Source organism: Ranitomeya variabilis, chromosome 4, assembly GCF_051348905.1.
Source record: "Ranitomeya variabilis isolate aRanVar5 chromosome 4, aRanVar5.hap1, whole genome shotgun sequence".
Lineage (NCBI taxonomy): Eukaryota > Metazoa > Chordata > Amphibia > Anura > Dendrobatidae > Ranitomeya > Ranitomeya variabilis.
Genome location: NC_135235.1, coordinates 398,101,743 through 398,118,860, shown reverse-complemented (window position 1 = coordinate 398,118,860; position 17,118 = coordinate 398,101,743). Strand labels below are relative to the sequence as shown.

The window sequence follows — 17,118 nt, the reverse complement described above, 5'->3', positions numbered from 1 at the left end:
AGCTAAGTTTATGAACATAAACACGAGCTCTAGGGAGGTGGTAACTGGACTGACCGCAAACCTGATCCTAACCAACACACTAAAGGAAGCCGGTGAACGTGCCTAAAATCCTGGACGTCTCGACGCAGCCTGAGAAACTATCTACTCCTGGAGGGAAAGTAAGACCTCACTTGCCTCAAGAGAAATCACCCCAAAGATATAGGAAGCCCCCAACAAATAATAACGGTGAGGTAAGGGGAAAACACAAATGTAGAAATGAAAACAGATTAAGCAAATGAGGCCCGCTAATACTAGATAGCAGAAGACAGATAGGGAACTGTGCGGTCAGTAAAAAACCCTATGCAAAATATCCACGCTGAGAATACAAGAACCCCCACACCAACTAACGGTGTGAGGGGAGAAACTCAGCCCCCTAGAGCTACCAGCAAGCAAGGAAATCACATATTAGCAAGCTGGACAAAAATAAACCAAGAAACATGTGACCACTGATGGTCAAAAAATGAACCAAGCAAAATTTAGCTTCTCTTGAAGAGACTGATAACAAAGGACTGCAGGAGAGCTCCAAAATAGCACTGAAGACATTGACAGCAGGCAACAACTGAGAGTCCAGGTGAACTAAATAGGAAACCAGCTAAGAGATAACGAGACAGCTGATCCTGCCTCAGACCTGCAGAATGACACAAAGAACCACCAGACGGAGCCCAAAGACAGCACTCACACAGTACCAGTTGTGACCACAAGAGGGAGCCCAAAAACAGAGTTCACAACAGTACCCCCCCTTGAGGAGGGGTCACCGAACCCTCATCAAAACCCCCAGGGCGATCAGGATGAGCCACATGGAAGGCATGAACCAAATCGGCCGCATGAACATCAGAGGCGACAACCCAGGAATTATCCTCTTGACCATAGCCCTTCCACTTAACCAAATACTGAAGCCTCCGTCTAGAAATACGAGAATCCAAGATCTTCTCCACCACGTACTCCAATTTGCCCTCAACCAGCACCGGAGCAGGGGGTTCAACAGAAGGAACCACAGGCACCACATACCTCCGCAACAAAGACCTATGGAACACGTTATGAATGGCAAACGACGCTGGGAGGTCCAAACGAAATGACACCGGGTTAAGGATTTCCAAAATCTTATAAGAACCGATGAAGCGAGGCTTGAATTTAGGAGAGGAAACCTTCATAGGAACATACCGAGAAGACAGCCATACCAAATCCCCAACAAGAAGTCGGGGACCCACACCGCGACGGCGGTTGGCAAAGCGCTGAGCCTTCTCCTGTGACAACTTCAAATTGTCCACCACATGGTTCCAAATCAGCTGCAACCTATCCACCACAGAATCCACCCCAGGAGAGTCAGAAGGCTCAACCTGACCCGAGGAAAAACGAGGATGAAAACCAGAATTGCAGAAAAAAGGCGAAACCAAAGTAGCAGAACTAGACCGATTATTAAGGGCAAACTCGGCCAATGGCAAAAAAGTCACCCAATCATCCTGATCAGCAGAAACAAAACATCTTAAATAAGTTTCCAAGGTCTGATTAGTTCGCTCGGTTTGACCATTCGTCTGAGGATGGAAGGCCGACGAAAAAGACAAATCAATGCCCATCTTAGCACAAAAGATCCGCCAAAATCTGGACACAAACTGGGATCCTCTGTCAGACACAATATTTTCAGGGATGCCGTGCAAGCGAACCACATTCTGAAAAAATAGAGGAACCAAATCGGAGGAGGAAGGCAACTTAGACAAGGGCACCAAATGGACCATTTTGGAAAAACGATCACACACCACCCAGATGACAGACATTCTCTGAGAGACTGGAAGATCCGAAATAAAATCCATGGAAATGTGCGTCCAAGGCCTCTTCGGGACAGGCAAAGGCAAAAGCAAACCGCTGGCACGAGAACAGCAAGGCTTAGCCCGAGCACAAATCCCACAGGACTGCACAAAGGAACGCACATCCCGCGGCAAGGAAGGCCACCAGAAGGACCTAGCCACCAAATCTCTGGTACCAAAAATCCCAGGATGTCCTGCCAACACCGAAGAATGTACCTCGGAAATAACTCTGCTGGTCCATCTATCTGGGACAAACAGTCTCTCTGGTGGGCAACGGTCCGGTCTCTCCGCCTGAAATTTCTGCAGCACTCGTCGCAAATCTGGGGAAATGGCAGACAAAATCACTCCCTCTCTGAGGATACCAGCCGGCTCTGAAACTCCCGGAGAGTCAGGCACAAAACTCCTAGAAAGAGCATCAGCTTTCACGTTCTTCGAACCAGGCAGGTACGAGACCACGAAATCGAAACGGGAGAAAAACAACGACCAATGAGCCTGTCTAAGATTCAGCCGCTTGGCAGACTCGAGATAAATCAAATTTTTGTGATCAGTTAAGACCACTACACGATGCTTAGCTCCCTCAAGCCAATGTCACCACTCCTCAAATGCCCACTTCATAGCCAACAACTCCCGATTACCAACATCATAATTTCGCTCGGCAGGCGAAAACTTTCTTGAAAAGAAAGCACAAGGCTTCATCACAGAGCAATCAGAGCTTTTCTGCGACAAAACAGCCCCTGCTCCAATCTCAGAAGCATCAACCTCGACCTGAAAAGGAAGAGAGACATCAGGCTGACACAAAACTGGAGCCGAAGAAAACCGGCGCTTCAGCTCCCGAAAGGCTTCCACGGCCACAGGATACCAATTAGTCACATCAGAACCCTTCTTGGTCAAATCCGTCAAGGGTTTAACCACGCCAGAAAAATTAGCAATGAAGCGACGGTAAAAATTAGCAAAACCCAAGAACTTCTGAAGACTCTTAACAGATGTAGGCTGAGTCCAGTCATGAATAGCCTGGAACTTGACTGGGTCCATCTCAATAGTAGAAGGAGAAAAAATAAAACCCAAAAAGGAAACCTTCTGTACTCCGAAGAGACATTTAGAGCCCTTCACAAATAAGGCATTAGCACGCAGGACCTGACATACCATCCTGACCTGCTTCACATGGGACTCCCAGTCCTCAGAAAAGACCAAAATGTCATCCAGATACACAATCATAAATTTATCCAGATATTCTCGGAAGATGTCATGCATGAAGGACTGGAACACAGAAGGAGCATTAGAGAGTCCAAAAGGCATCACCAAGTACTCAAAATGGCCTTTGGGCGTATTAAATGCTGTTTTCCATTCATCCCCCTGCTTAATGCGCACAAGGTTATACGCACCACGAAGATCTATCTTGGTGAACCAACTGGACCCCTTAATCCGAGCAAACAGATCAGACAACAATGGCAAAGGATACTGAAATTTGACAGTGATTTTATTTAGAAGACGATAATCTATACAAGGTCTCAGAGAACCATCCTTCTTGGCCACAAAAAAGAATCCTGCACCAAGAGGGGAGGAGGACGGGCGAATATGTCCCTTCTCTAAAGACTCCTTTATATAGCTCCGCATTGCGGCATGTTCTGGTACAGACAAATTAAAAAGTCGTCCCTTAGGGAACTTACTACCAGGAATCAAATTTATAGCAGAATCACAATCCCTGTGAGGAGGCAGGGCACCGGATCTGGGCTCATCAAATACATCCTGGTAGTCCGACAAAAACTCAGGGACCTCAGAAGGAGTGGAAGAAGCAATTGATACCAAAGGAGCATCGCCATGAATCCCCTGGCAACCCCAACTTGACACAGACATAGCTTTCCAATCCAGAACTGGATTATGGGCCTGCAGCCATGGCAGACCCAACACGACAACATCATGCAAATTATGCAGCACAAGAAAGCGAATCACCTCCTGATGTACAGGAGTCATGCACATGGTCACTTGAGTCCAATATTGAGGCTTATTCTCAGCCAATGGTGTAGCATCAATTCCCCTCAGTGGAATAGGGAATTCCAAAGGCTCCAGAACAAAACCACAGCGCCTGGCAAACGACAAATCCATCAGATTCAGGGCAGCACCTGAATCCACAAAAGCCATAACCGAGTAGGATGACAAAGAACAAATTAAAGTAACAGACAAAATGAATTTAGGCTGTATAGTACCAATGGTGACAGGTTTAGCGATTTTTTTAACGCGCTTAGAGCATGCTGAGATAACATGAGTTGAATCACCACAGTAAAAGCACAACCCATTTTGACGTCTATGATTTTGCCGCTCAATTCTGGTCAGAACTCGGTCACATTGCATAGACTCAGGTCTCTGTTCAGAAAACACTGCCAGATGGTGCACAGATTTGCGCTCCCGCAAACGCCGATCAATCTGAATGGCCAAAGCCATTGAGTCATTCAGACTTGCAGGAGTGGGGAACCCCACCATAACATTCTTAATGGCTTCAGAAAGACCTTCTCTGAAATTTGCAGCCAGGGCACACTCATTCCATTGAGTAAGCACCGACCATTTCCGAAAATTTTGACAATACACCTCAGCTTCATCCTGGCCCTGAGAAAGAGCCAGCAAGGCCTTTTCTGCCTGGTTCTCAAGATTAGGTTCCTCATAAAGCAGTCCAAGCGCCAGAAAAAACGCATCCACATTCAGCAATGCAGGATCTCCTGGCACCAGAGAGAAGGCCCAATCTTGAGGGTCGCCACGTAACAAGGAGATAACAATTCTAACTTGCTGAGCGGAATCACCAGAGGAACGAGGTCTCAAAGATAGAAATAATTTACAATTATTCTTAAAATTCAGAAACCTAGATCTATCTCCAGAAAACAACTCAGGAATAGGTATTTTTGGCTCTGACATAGGGCTATGAACAACAAAATCCTGAATGCTTTGCACCCTTGCAGCAAGATGATCCACACTAGAAGTCAGACTCTGAATATCCATGTCTGCAGCTGAACACAAAACCACCCAGACATTAAGGGGATGAGAGAAGCTGGACAGACTGCAGCAAAGATAGAGAGAATAAAAAAATTGTACTCAGGGCTTCTCTTATCCCACTTCTGCGATGCATTTAAACACTTCTTTCGGCCTGCTGTACTGTTATGATCCTAGTGGCTGAGGATCACAAAATGGACTAGCTAAGTTTATGAACATAAACACGAGCTCTAGGGAGGTGGTAACTGGACTGACCGCAAACCTGATCCTAACCAACACACTAAAGGAAGCCGGTGAACGTGCCTAAAATCCTGGACGTCTCGACGCAGCCTGAGAAACTATATACTCCTGGAGGGAAAGTAAGACCTCACTTGCCTCAAGAGAAATCACCCCAAAGATATAGGAAGCCCCCAACAAATAATAACGGTGAGGTAAGGGGAAAACACAAACGTAGAAATGAAAACAGATTAAGCAAATGAGGCCCGCTAATACTAGATAGCAGAAGACAGATAGGGAACTGTGCGGTCAATAAAAAACCCTATGCAAAAAATCCACGCTGAGAATACAAGAACCCCCACACCAACTAATGGTGTGAGGGGAGAAACTCAGCCCCCTAGAGCTACCAGCAAGCAAGGAAATCACATATTAGCAAGCTGGACAAAAATAAACCAAGAAACATGTGACCACTGATGGTCAAAAAATGAACCAAGCAAAACTTAGCTTCTCTTGAAGAGACTGATAACGAAGGACTGCAGGAGAGCTCCAAAATAGCACTGAAGACATTGACAGCAGGCAACAACTGAGAGTCCAGGTGAACTAAATAGGAAACCAACTAAGAGATAACGAGACAGCTGATCCTGCCTCAGACCTGCAGAATGACACAAAGAACCACCAGAGGGAGCCCAAAGACAGCACTCACACAGTACCAGTTGTGACCACAAGAGGGAGCCCAAAAACAGAGTTCACAACAGGTGTTTGTGTGTTTTACAGCCACCTTGTACAGCAGTAATGCTGCATGTGTGCAAGGTGGCTGATAAACTTATTCTCCTTGCACACGTGGAACAGAACCCGTCTACAATGTGTCCCCTGAGACCATTAAAACGTCCCTGAGGTGTGACTTTCCTTTGTAATGACACGCAACGACCCCCTTGGTAGCACAGCTTTTCTTCTGACATCATTGTTTGGCTGGCTGCACCTCTGCGGCCGCCCTGCCCGACACAACACCCCTCGGTGTCTTATTTATTTTGACTGCGAGGGTGTGATTGACGGGCATGAGCAGTGCATATCTTCGCCAGGCTGTCACTCAGCTCTTTCCGCCTTCTTCACACTGTGCGGCCTCATGGCCGTGGCATGCCATGAGGGATCAGCTGGCGCCGCGCAGTCTGAAGCAGGTGTAAGGACCCGAGCAAGAGGCGAACATATGTACTGCGCAAGGCCATGAATCCCAGCCCCGCAGTGTGAAACACTGTAAAGGCACTGCTGGGCTGGGATTCATGGGCATCGCGAACCGCACCGGTCGACATGAAATGATGTCAGAAGACGGGCAGCGCATGGCCAAGGGATAATGCAACAACGCAGACTCCTGTACAGCAAAATGCGATGCTCAGGAGGCCGCGTCAAGCACCAAGGTGGTATTTTTGCCAGCTGTGCTGCGTCTCAATACGAAGGGAACTCCCGCCTCCAAGACAGATTGACTGTATAAGGGCCAAAATGTTGTACGTGTTTCATTCAGCTTGTGCAAGGGACAAAATTAAAAGAGCAACCTTTCACTTCTGCAGCACTACTGCTGCATAAGGCGTGGCTCTTCTAGTGTGTAACACCTGAGGGGGGGTTAAAGGTTACCTTTAAAATTGGTTCAATTAGGCTTCGGCCTACACTCTGCTCCCCCTGCAGAGCCTGGGCTCTAACACCGCCAGTTGGTGCCCTGAAGTGCTGGCTGCACAGAGAAAAACACCCGCCAATGTGTCAGTGGGGTTCAGCACCGCCAGCTGTTGCCCTGCTGTGTAGCCGGCAACGTGTCCTGCAAAAGCCACGCAGACACAAGAACTGAAATTGAAGGGATTCTGTCCCCCCCAGGCGTTTGTATGTATAACAGCCACCTTGTACAGCAGTAATGCTGCATTTGTACAAGGTAGCTCACTAAGTTATTCTCCTTGCACACGCCGAACGTAACACGTCTAAAATGTGTCCCCTGAGACCATTAAACCGTCCCTGAGGTGTGACTTTCCTTTGTAATGACACGCTGCAACCCCCTTGGTAGCGCTGCCCGTCTTCTGACATCATTGTTTGGCTGGCTGCGCCTCTGCGGCCGCCCTGCCCGACACAACGCCCCTCGGTGTCTTATTTATTTTGACTGCGAGGGTGTGATTGACGGGCATGAGCAGTGCATATCTTCGCCTGTTGTCACTCATCTCCTTCCGCCTTCTTCAGACTGTACGACTTCATGGCCGTGGCATGCGATAAGGGATCAGCTGACGCCGCACAGTCTGTAGCAGGTGTAAGGACCCGAGTGAGAGGCGAACATATGTACTGCGCAAGGCCATGAATCCCAGCCCCGCAGTGTGAAACACTGTAAAGGCACTGCGGGGCTGGGATTCATGGTCATCGCGAACCGCACCGGCCGACATTAAATGATGTCAGAAGACGGGCAGCGCTAACAGCGCAAGGCCAAGGGGTAACACGACAGCGCAGACTCTTGTACAGCAAATAACGACGCTCAGGAGGCCGCGCCCAGCACCAAGGTGGGATTCTTGACATCTGTGCTGCGTCTCATTAAGAAGGAAACTCCCGCCTCCAAGACAGTTTTGATTGTTTAAGGGGCTAAATGTCATACGTGTTTCATTCAGCGTGTGCAAGGAACAGAATTTAAAAGAGCAACCTTTGACTTGTGCAGCATTACTGCTGCCCAAGGTGTGGCTCTTCTAGTTTGAACCCCTGAGGGGGGGTTAAAGGTTACCTTTAAAATTGGTTCAATTAGGCTTCGGCCTACACGCTGCTCCTCCCGCAGAGCCTGGGCTCTAACACCGCCAGTTGGTGCCCGGTACTGCTAGCTGCACAGAGCCAAACACCTCGCCAATGTGTCAGTGGGGTTCAGCACCGCCAGCTGTTCCCCTGCTGTGTAGCCGGCAACGTGTCCTGCAACAGCCACGCAGACACAAAGCTGCCGCCAGTGCAGGCTTCGGCCTACACTCTGCTCCCTCTACTCCTCCTGCTGACCCTGGGCTCTAACACCGCCAGTTGGCGCCCGGTACTGCTAGCTGCACAGAGAAAAACACCAGCCAATGTGTCAGTGGGGTTCAGCACCGCCAGCTGTTCCCCTGCTGTGTAGCCGGCATCGTGTCCTGCAAAAGCCACGCAGACACAAGAACTGAAATTGAAGGGAACCTGTCGCCCCTCCCCCAGGCGTTTGTATGTTTTACAGCCACCTTGTACAGCAGTAATGCTGCATGTGTGCAAGGTGGCTCATAAACTTATTCTCCTTGCACACGTGGAACGGAACACGTCTACAATGTGTCCCCTGAGACCATTAAAACGTCCCTCAGGTGTGACTTTCCTTTGTAATGACACGCAGCAACCCCATTGGTAGCGCTGCCCATCTTCTCACATCATTGTTTGGCTGGCTGCGCCTCTGCGGCAGCCCTGCCCGACACAACGCCCCTCGGTGTCTAATTTCTTTAGACTGCGAGGGTGTGATTGATGGGCATGAGCAGTGCCTATCTTCGCCTGGCACTTATCTCCTTCCGCCTTCTTCACACTGTGCGGCCTCATGGCCGTGACATGCCATAAGGGATCAGCTGGCGCCGCACAGTCTGAAGCAGGTGTAAGGACCCGAGCGAGAGGCGAACATATGTACTGCGCCAGGCCATGAATCCCAGCCCCGCAGTGTGAAACACTGTAAAGACACTGCGGGGCTGGGATTCATGGGCATCGCGAACCGCACCGGCCGACATGAAATGATGTCAGAAGACGGGCAGCGCATGGCCAAGGGATAACGCAACAACGCAGACTCCTGTACAGCAAAATGCGATGCTCAGGAGGCCGCGTCAAGCACCAAGATGGTATTTTTGCCAGCTGTGCTGCGTCTCAATACGAAGGGAACTCCCGCCTCCAAGACAGATTGACTGTATAAGGGCCAAAATGTTGTACGTGTTTCATTCAGCTTGTGCAAGGAACAAAATTAAAAGAGCAACCTTTCACTTCTGCAGCACTACTGCTGCATAAGGCGTGGCTCTTCTAGTGTGTAACACCTGAGGGGGGGTTAAAGGTTACCTTTAAAATTGGTTCAATTAGGCTTCGGCCTACACTCTGCTCCCCCTGCAGAGCCTGGGCTCTAACACCGCCAGTTGGTGCCCTGAAGTGCTGGCTGCACAGAGAAAAACACCCGCCAATGTGTCAGTGGGGTTCAGCACCGCCAGCTGTTGCCCTGCTGTGTAGCCGGCAACGTGTCCTGCAAAAGCCACGCAGACACAAGAACTGAAATTGAAGGGATTCTGTCCCCCCCAGGCGTTTGTATGTATAACAGCCACCTTGTACAGCAGTAATGCTGCATTTGTACAAGGTAGCTCACTAAGTTATTCTCCTTGCACACGTCGAACGTAACACGTCTAAAATGTGTCCCCTGAGACCATTAAACCGTCCCTGAGGTGTGACTTTCCTTTGTAATGACACGCTGCAACCCCCTTGGTAGCGCTGCCCGTCTTCTGACATCATTGTTTGGCTGGCTGCGCCTCTGCGGCCGCCCTGCCCGACACAATGCCCCTCGGTGTCTTATTTATTTTGACTGCGAGGGTGTGATTGACGGGCATGAGCAGTGCATATCTTCGCCTGTTGTCACTCATCTCCTTCCGCCTTCTTCAGACTGTACGACTTCATGGCCGTGGCATGCGATAAGGGATCAGCTGGCGCCGCGCAGTCTGAAGCAGGTGTAAGGACCCGAGCGAGAGGCGAACATATGTACTGCGAAAGGCCATGAATCCCATCCCCGCAGTGTGAAACACTGTAAAGGCACTGCTGGGCTGGGATTCACGGGCATCGCGAACCGCACCGGTCGACATGAAATGATGTCAGAAGACGGGCAGCGCATGGCCAAGGGATAATGCAACAACGCAGACTCCTGTACAGCAAAATGCGATGCTCAGGAGGCCGCGTCAAGCACCAAGGTCGTATTTTTGCCAGCTGTGCTGCGTCTCATTACGAAGGGAACTCCCGCCTCCAAGACAGATTGACTGTATAAGGGCCAAAATGTTGTACGTGTTTCATTCAGCTTGTGCAAGGAACAAAATTAAAACCATTCACTTCTGCAGCACTACTGCTGCATAAGGCGTGGCTCTTCTAGTGTGTAACACCTGAGGGGGGGTTAAAGGTTACCTTTAAAATTGGTTCAATTAGGCTTCGGCCTACACTCTGCTCCCCCTGCAGAGCCTGGGCTCTAACACCGCTAGTTGGTGCCCGGTACTGCTAGCTGCACAGAGCCAAACACCTCGCCAATGTGTCAGTGGGGTTCAGCACCGCCAGCTGTTCCCCTGCTGTGTAGCCGGCATCGTGTCCTGCAAACACCGCGCAGACACAACAGACCTACAAATGCCTCCAGTGCAGGCTTCTGCCTACACTCTGCTCCCCCTGCTGACCCTTTGCTCCAACACCGCTAGTTGGGGCTCTAGGAAGACAAGCTTGAATAGGTCCCCATCCTGGTTCCAGCACCGTCAGCTGGTTCCGGGCAGAACCTTTGACTTAGGTGCCTCCTTCTGGGTATCCGAGTTCCACCAACGTCAGGTGGTTCTTGGTAGTGCTTTCAGGCACGGGTACCTCCTGCTTAGTAACCGGGTTCCAGTAACGTCAGCTGGTCCTCGGTAGTTCCATTGGCTCTTGGACCTTCGGCTACCCATCCGGGTTCCAGTACCGTCAGCTGGTTCTCGGCAGTGTCTTTTGCTCTTGTACCTTCTGCTCCCCATCCTGGTTCCAGTACCGTCAGCTGGTTCCGGGCAGAGCCTTTGGCTTAGGTGCCTCCCTCTGGGTATCCGAGTTCCACCAACGTCAGGTGGTCCTTGGTAGAGCTTTCAGGCACGGGTACCTCCTGCTTAGTAACCGGGTTCCAGTAACGTCAGCTGGTCCTCGGTAGTTCCATTGGCTCTTGGACCTTCGGGTAGCCATCCGAGTTCCAGTTCCATCAGCTGTTTCTCGGCATTTTCTCAGCCTTCTTGTACCTTCTGCTACATTTCCAAGTTCAAGACCCTAAAGACGACGAGCCGGAAGACCACCCCTAAGATGACGACGACACCAGAGACGACAACCCTGGAGACGACGACCCTGGAGACGACGACCCTGAAGACCACCCCGATGACGACGACCCCGGAGACGACGACCCTGGAGACGACGACCCTGGAGACGACGACGACATGGGAGACCGAGAAGCAGAAGAACAAGAGGCTGTAGAACAAAAAGCAGAAGAACATTAAGCATAACACTAAATATCAGAGCAAAAGATATTATCTAAATTATAAGCAGAAGAAGACTAAGCAGTGTATGGGGGTGAGTCCGTTCCTCCTCGTGGTGCCCCTGGATAAAGACCATCTTACTAGGAGCCACTACGAGGGATTACCGCGAAATACTTTTCTTAATAGTGTTCCTCCTCGATTTGGTTTCTCACCCTGCGGCCATTGTGTGGCGTGTCCGAAAGGACTTACATCACGTCATTTTAAGATCCGTATACGTGAGCATGTACGTGGAATCGAGGCGGCCGCTGATCCCACACTAGATACTGCGAAATTAAAAACACTTCCCAGACATTTCAGGGAACATCACGGATGTGATGCTAAATTAATTAGATTCAGGGGAATCGATAGCCTTGATATTGGGATTAGAGGTGGTAAATTAACTACTAGGCTTGCACGCCTTGAGGCGAAATGGATCTGGACTTTACAGACAACTCACCCCCTTGGTCTTAACGAAAATATAAGTTTCGCTCCCTTTTTGTGATCATCTGACTGCTGAGCTCTCTTTTTTTATAGCATTTTCGCACCCTATCTTTTTAATGTTTTTACCTGTTTTTTCTAGTTTTAGAGCATTTAGGATACATTTGGCCATATCCGTGAGATTCTTTCCATCTATGCCGTATACTCCCGCGAAGAATACCTATGAAGATGTTTGAAGAGAGAGACAGGAAGAGTTAAAAGAGAAAAAGACTTTGAATACATGAGGAAAAATCATCTCTTTACTATCATCTAGTGGTTATTCTCCGTATTGCATGTAACATCAAAATGACTATTTGAGGGTTTGAAATAACTCATTGTATTTATGTATTGATATATACACTCTTTACTAATTATTGATAATACACTCTTGAAGAGAAAATTAAGCATATTTGACTATAACAGTAATATTCTACATATTAATGCTGTTTTTTGGCTTTTGTTTTTTGTTATTATTTTTGTATTGTTTCTATACGGTATGTCTTCTGTTGACTTAAGGACTAACATGCAAAAAGAAATTGTGACTATTATGTTTAGTTCGATAAATTACATCTATTACAGACTGCCATACCTTGCCTTTTCTCCTTCCCCGTATGTATCTTCTATGACGTTTGAGTTCCGCGCATGCGCCCGCTGGTGAATCCTCTGGTGAATGGCGACTCAATGGTTGTTGTGGGCGGACCACGTGGGGCCCCACGTGTATCGGCCCACACGACCTGGATGACGCCATCTCCCCCTGTTGCACTGCGGGCTGCTAGGATACACGCGGCTACTTCCGGGTTACGGCTCCCTTTACTTCCGGTTTCTGGCCTATTTATCCTGCACATTTTCCATTCCTCACTATGCGCCCCTTGACGAAGGTGTGCCGAAACGCGCGTTGGGGCGGACACCGGGACTTTACACCTGCTGAATACCTTAATTTTGGGTGATGTATTAACTCCATTATCGCTCTCTTTTGCTGCACTAAACTGCATTAAGTTGTATATGGAGTATGGCACTATCTTCCATAGGACTCTGCACTTGCCGAACATTGTAATCATCACTCCTTCCTGCTGCAGTACATTATGTTAGGCTATATATGTAGTATGACATTACTATGAATGGGATAGAGCGACCCTTTACATGGGACTTTTTTCAGTTTGAATCCCCCTATTTTGGTCTTATAACCTGTGACCCAATACACTGATAGTCTTGATAAGAATTCTTTGATATGGGTCCGCAGATGTATCTCCCGGTGTTCTGTTTGCACTAGTTGTTTTTATACTTTTATTGGGCGTCTATGCTGTCATCATTGCCCGTTTGCCGTTCACCATTAATAAAGCAATTATATTAAAAAGACATAAGGTTATCTTTGGATTTATTTCCTCCCCCTTGCTTGTATGTTGTTTAGATAACTGTCTTGATCCAAACATTAGGGCAAAAATATTCCCATCTGTTAAGTTATTGTTATTTGATATATATAAACTCGGTGTTATCTGTTCAGATGGTATACTATATATACTTTTTGCCTTTGGTTACCCCTGTTCTTTTTCAATATATTTTTGCTGTGTTTTGCACAGATTCTGGTGGTATCCATATGGACTATAGAGCCAAAGAGAAGGCCTGGCTGGGCCAAGTGGAACAAGTGTTCGGGGGCAGTGTGAGTGCTCCGCAGTCTGATGATCACAAGTGGGATGACCTTTGTTCCTCTATTCAGGACTTATTAATTAAAAGAACGAAACTTTGGTGGAACTGAGCGTTCCTTGAAAAGTATTTGACCTCTAATATGATACCAAGGGGACTTAGAGTCCGTGTAATTCCCACTTTTCCAGTGGAAGATACCCAATTCATTTCTAATTGGGAAGATATCTGTAGTACATGCTCATTAGCATTAATCAAATTATTGATTAATTTTAATTCGAATAATATATGTGAGTTAGACAAATTGATAGACTCCACGCAAAGTGAACTTCGTACTGGCTGTCCCACTGAGAAAATAAGTTCATTCGATCTTAATTTGGAAAAAACTCTCGATTCTGTGGTTAAAAGGATCCATGAATCCCAAATTAATAAATTCAACCGTGACCAGAGAGATTATCAACAACATACTGTATATTTATGGAGGAAGGCTAAACCTATTCAACAACGTCTTAAAAGTGTACCATCAGTTACTTCCATCTCCTCTCTGAGTGAACAATCAGATGTCTCCTCATATTCAATCACCACAAGATCTGGCGCCACTGGGAATAGAGCATGAGGGTATCATCCGTATAAAAGACGGACCCCACACTCACCTGACCATCTAGGGAAAGACAATAAGGTGATTAACCTCAGTAACCATATTCTTTCTCCATCGGATCTCTCTCTTTTAAGTAGGGGTCTTTCTTTTTCCCCGGTGGTGGGTATCGACACTTTTTCGGTGATTAAAGACCTGCATTTATTTGCTAGGTCTTTATTATTTAAACGTTATTTTTTTGATGACAATCTTCACCAACTATTCCCTACAGAGGAGGAGCAAGATACATTGAGGATTCTTGAGGAGCTCTCCAGTGAAAACATCGCAGAGGGAGGTAAGATTCCACCTGCCATTAAACCACGCTCAAGGAGGTTCCCTCCTCTTTCCACATGTACCCCTATTGATATGTTTGTCCAGGTGGTTACTCAAGACCTCCTTAAGATACAACAGCACCTTGGGAGGGACAATTTAAGTAGAGACGAGAGGGTATGACTGCGCTATCTCAAGAACATTCCGGATGTTGTACTGAAACCGGCCGACAAGGGAGGCAATGTGGTCATCTGGCCTGAAGTTATGTATGAGAAGGAGGCCTTCAAGCAATTACATAATACCGTCTGCTATAAAAAATTAACCTTCAATCCCTTGTCGGCTTTCAGTGCACAACTGGATAGTATCTTGGATGATGCAGTCGCCGGTGGGATTATCACCAGTGAACTTTCTTTAGCACTTCGTGTTACTGAACCCACCATCTCTACCTTTTATCTCCTTCCCAAGGTGCATAAGGATGCTAAGGTGCCACCTGGCAGACCGATTATCTCCGGGAATGGGAACTTCCTTGAGAAAATCAATTAATGGATTGATTTCCATCTTCAACCTTTGGTTTCCCATCTGCCCTCCTTTTTGAGGGATACTGGGGAGCTCCTCAAGAAAGTTGATTCTGTCCATTTGGACGAGAATGCAATCATGATGACGGCAGACGTCGAATCGTTGTATACGAATATTAAACACATCGACTGTTTAAATGCCGTATGCTTCTTTCTTGATCTGTCTGGCTCCTCCTCTGATTTTGGTAGGCTTTTGTTGGAATTACTTGAATTTGCTTTGACCCATAATTTTTTTGTGTTTAAGGGGTCCTTCTTCCTACAGCTCCAAGGAACAGCCATGGGGGCGGCCTTTGCGCCCTCCTTTGCAAATCTGTTCCTGGGGCTGTAGGAGAGGGACCTCTTCCTGTCGGATCATGCGTCATCAATGGACCGGGCCCTTCTTTGGGCCCGGTACATTGATGACATATTCATGATCTGGAAGGGACCCCCCCCATGAATTGGTTACCTTTATGGAGGAACTTAATATTAACGAACTAAATATTCACCTTACATATCATTGGAGCAGGGAATCTGTGGAATTCTTGGATGTCATTGTTATGAAGGACCAGTTCGGTTTTTTACAAACCGACCTGTTCCGTAAACCGACATCCACGAATTCCCTTTTACATGCGTCCTCGTGCCACCCATCACATGTCGTCAGAGCTGTGCCGGTGGGGCAGTTCCTCCATTTACGGAGGATCTGCTCGACCGAAGCAGACTTTGAGCGCCAAGCTAAAGAACTTCAGATGAGATTTCTCAAACGTGGGTACAGCAAAAGGGCCACTAAGAAGGCTTATAATAGAGCCAGATTTGTCTCACGTGAATCCTTGGTCTATGGCCAGTCCTCTAGTGGTTCGAAGCAGGCTGACAGACAGTTACGCTTTGTGACAAATTTCAATTCTCAGTCTCATAAAATCCGCGAAGCCCTATCTAAAGCGTGGCCAATTCTTAGGGTAGATAAAACTATTTCTAAAATCTTACCTGCTCGCCCGCTGATTTCCTTTAGGCGTGCAAGGAACCTTAAAGACCATCTTACTAGGAGCCACTACGAGGGATTACCGCGAAATACTTTTCTTAATAGTGTTCCTCCTCGATTTGGTTCCTCACCCTGCGGCCATTGTGTGGCGTGTCCGAATATGGACCGGACTCGGGTCTTCTCTGATTCTAGCGGTGAAAAAATATTCGACATTAAAAAGACAATAAATTGCACAACACGTTGTGTTATTTATTATGCCACATGCCCTTGTGGCTTAATATACGTAGGACTTACATCACGTCATTTTAAGATCCGTATACGTGAGCATGTACGTGGAATCGAGGCGGCCGCTGATCCCACACTAGATACTGCGAAATTAAAAACACTTCCCAGACATTTCAGGGAACATCACAGATGTGATGCTAAATTAATTAGATTCAGGGGAATCGATAGCCTTGATATTGGGATTAGAGGTGGTAAATTAACTACTAGGCTTGCACGCCTTGAGGCGAAATGGATCTGGACTTTACAGACAACTCACCCCCTTGGTCTTAACGAAAATTTAAGTTTCGCTCCCTTTTTGTGATCATCTGACTGCTGAGCACTCTTTTTTTATAGCATTTTCGCACCTTATCTTTTTAATGTTTTTACCTGTTTTTTCTAGTTTTAGAGCATTTAGGATACATTTGGCCATATCCGTGAGATTCTTTCCATCTATGCCGTATACTCCCGCGAAGAATACCTATGAAGATGTTTGAAGAGAGAGACAGGAAGAGTTAAAAGAGAAAAAGACTTTGAATACATGAGGAAAAATCATCTCTTTACTATCATCTAGTGGTTATTCTCCGTATTGCATGTAACATCAAAATGACTATTTGAGGGTTTGAACTAACTCATTGTATTTATGTATTGATATATACACTCTTTACTAATTATTGATAATACACTCTTGAAGAGAAAATTAAGCATATTTGACTATAACAGTAATATTCTACATATTAATGCTGTTTTTTTGGCTTTTGTTTTTTGTTATTATTTTTGTATTGTTTCTATACGGTATGTCTTCTGTTGACTTAAGGACTAACATGCAAAAAGAAATTGTGACTATTATGTTTAGTTCGATAAATTACATCTATTACAGACTGCCATACCTTGCCTTTTCTCCTTCCCCGTATGAATCTTCTATGACGTTTGAGTTCCGCGCATGCGCCCGCCGGTGAATCCTCTGGTGAATGGCGACTCAATGGTTGTTGTGGGCGGACCACGTGGGGCCCCA

At 47.1% G+C, this 17,118-nt stretch overlaps 1 protein-coding gene across 1 annotated transcript in view; it reads right to left on the bottom strand.

Moving 5' to 3' along the window:
* LOC143768957 (lymphocyte antigen 75-like) overlaps positions 1-16,773 on the bottom strand; it is a 144,871-nt gene extending 128,098 nt beyond the window's left edge. Inside the window, exons 1-2 of the mRNA XM_077257561.1 lie at positions 16,494-16,773; positions 15,848-16,030 (exon numbers count right to left, since the gene is read on the bottom strand). The gene's annotated coding sequence lies outside the window, so the exon portion shown is untranslated. The remainder of the gene's footprint in view (positions 1-15,847; positions 16,031-16,493) is intronic.
* Between the last annotated feature and the right edge of the window lie 345 nt (positions 16,774-17,118).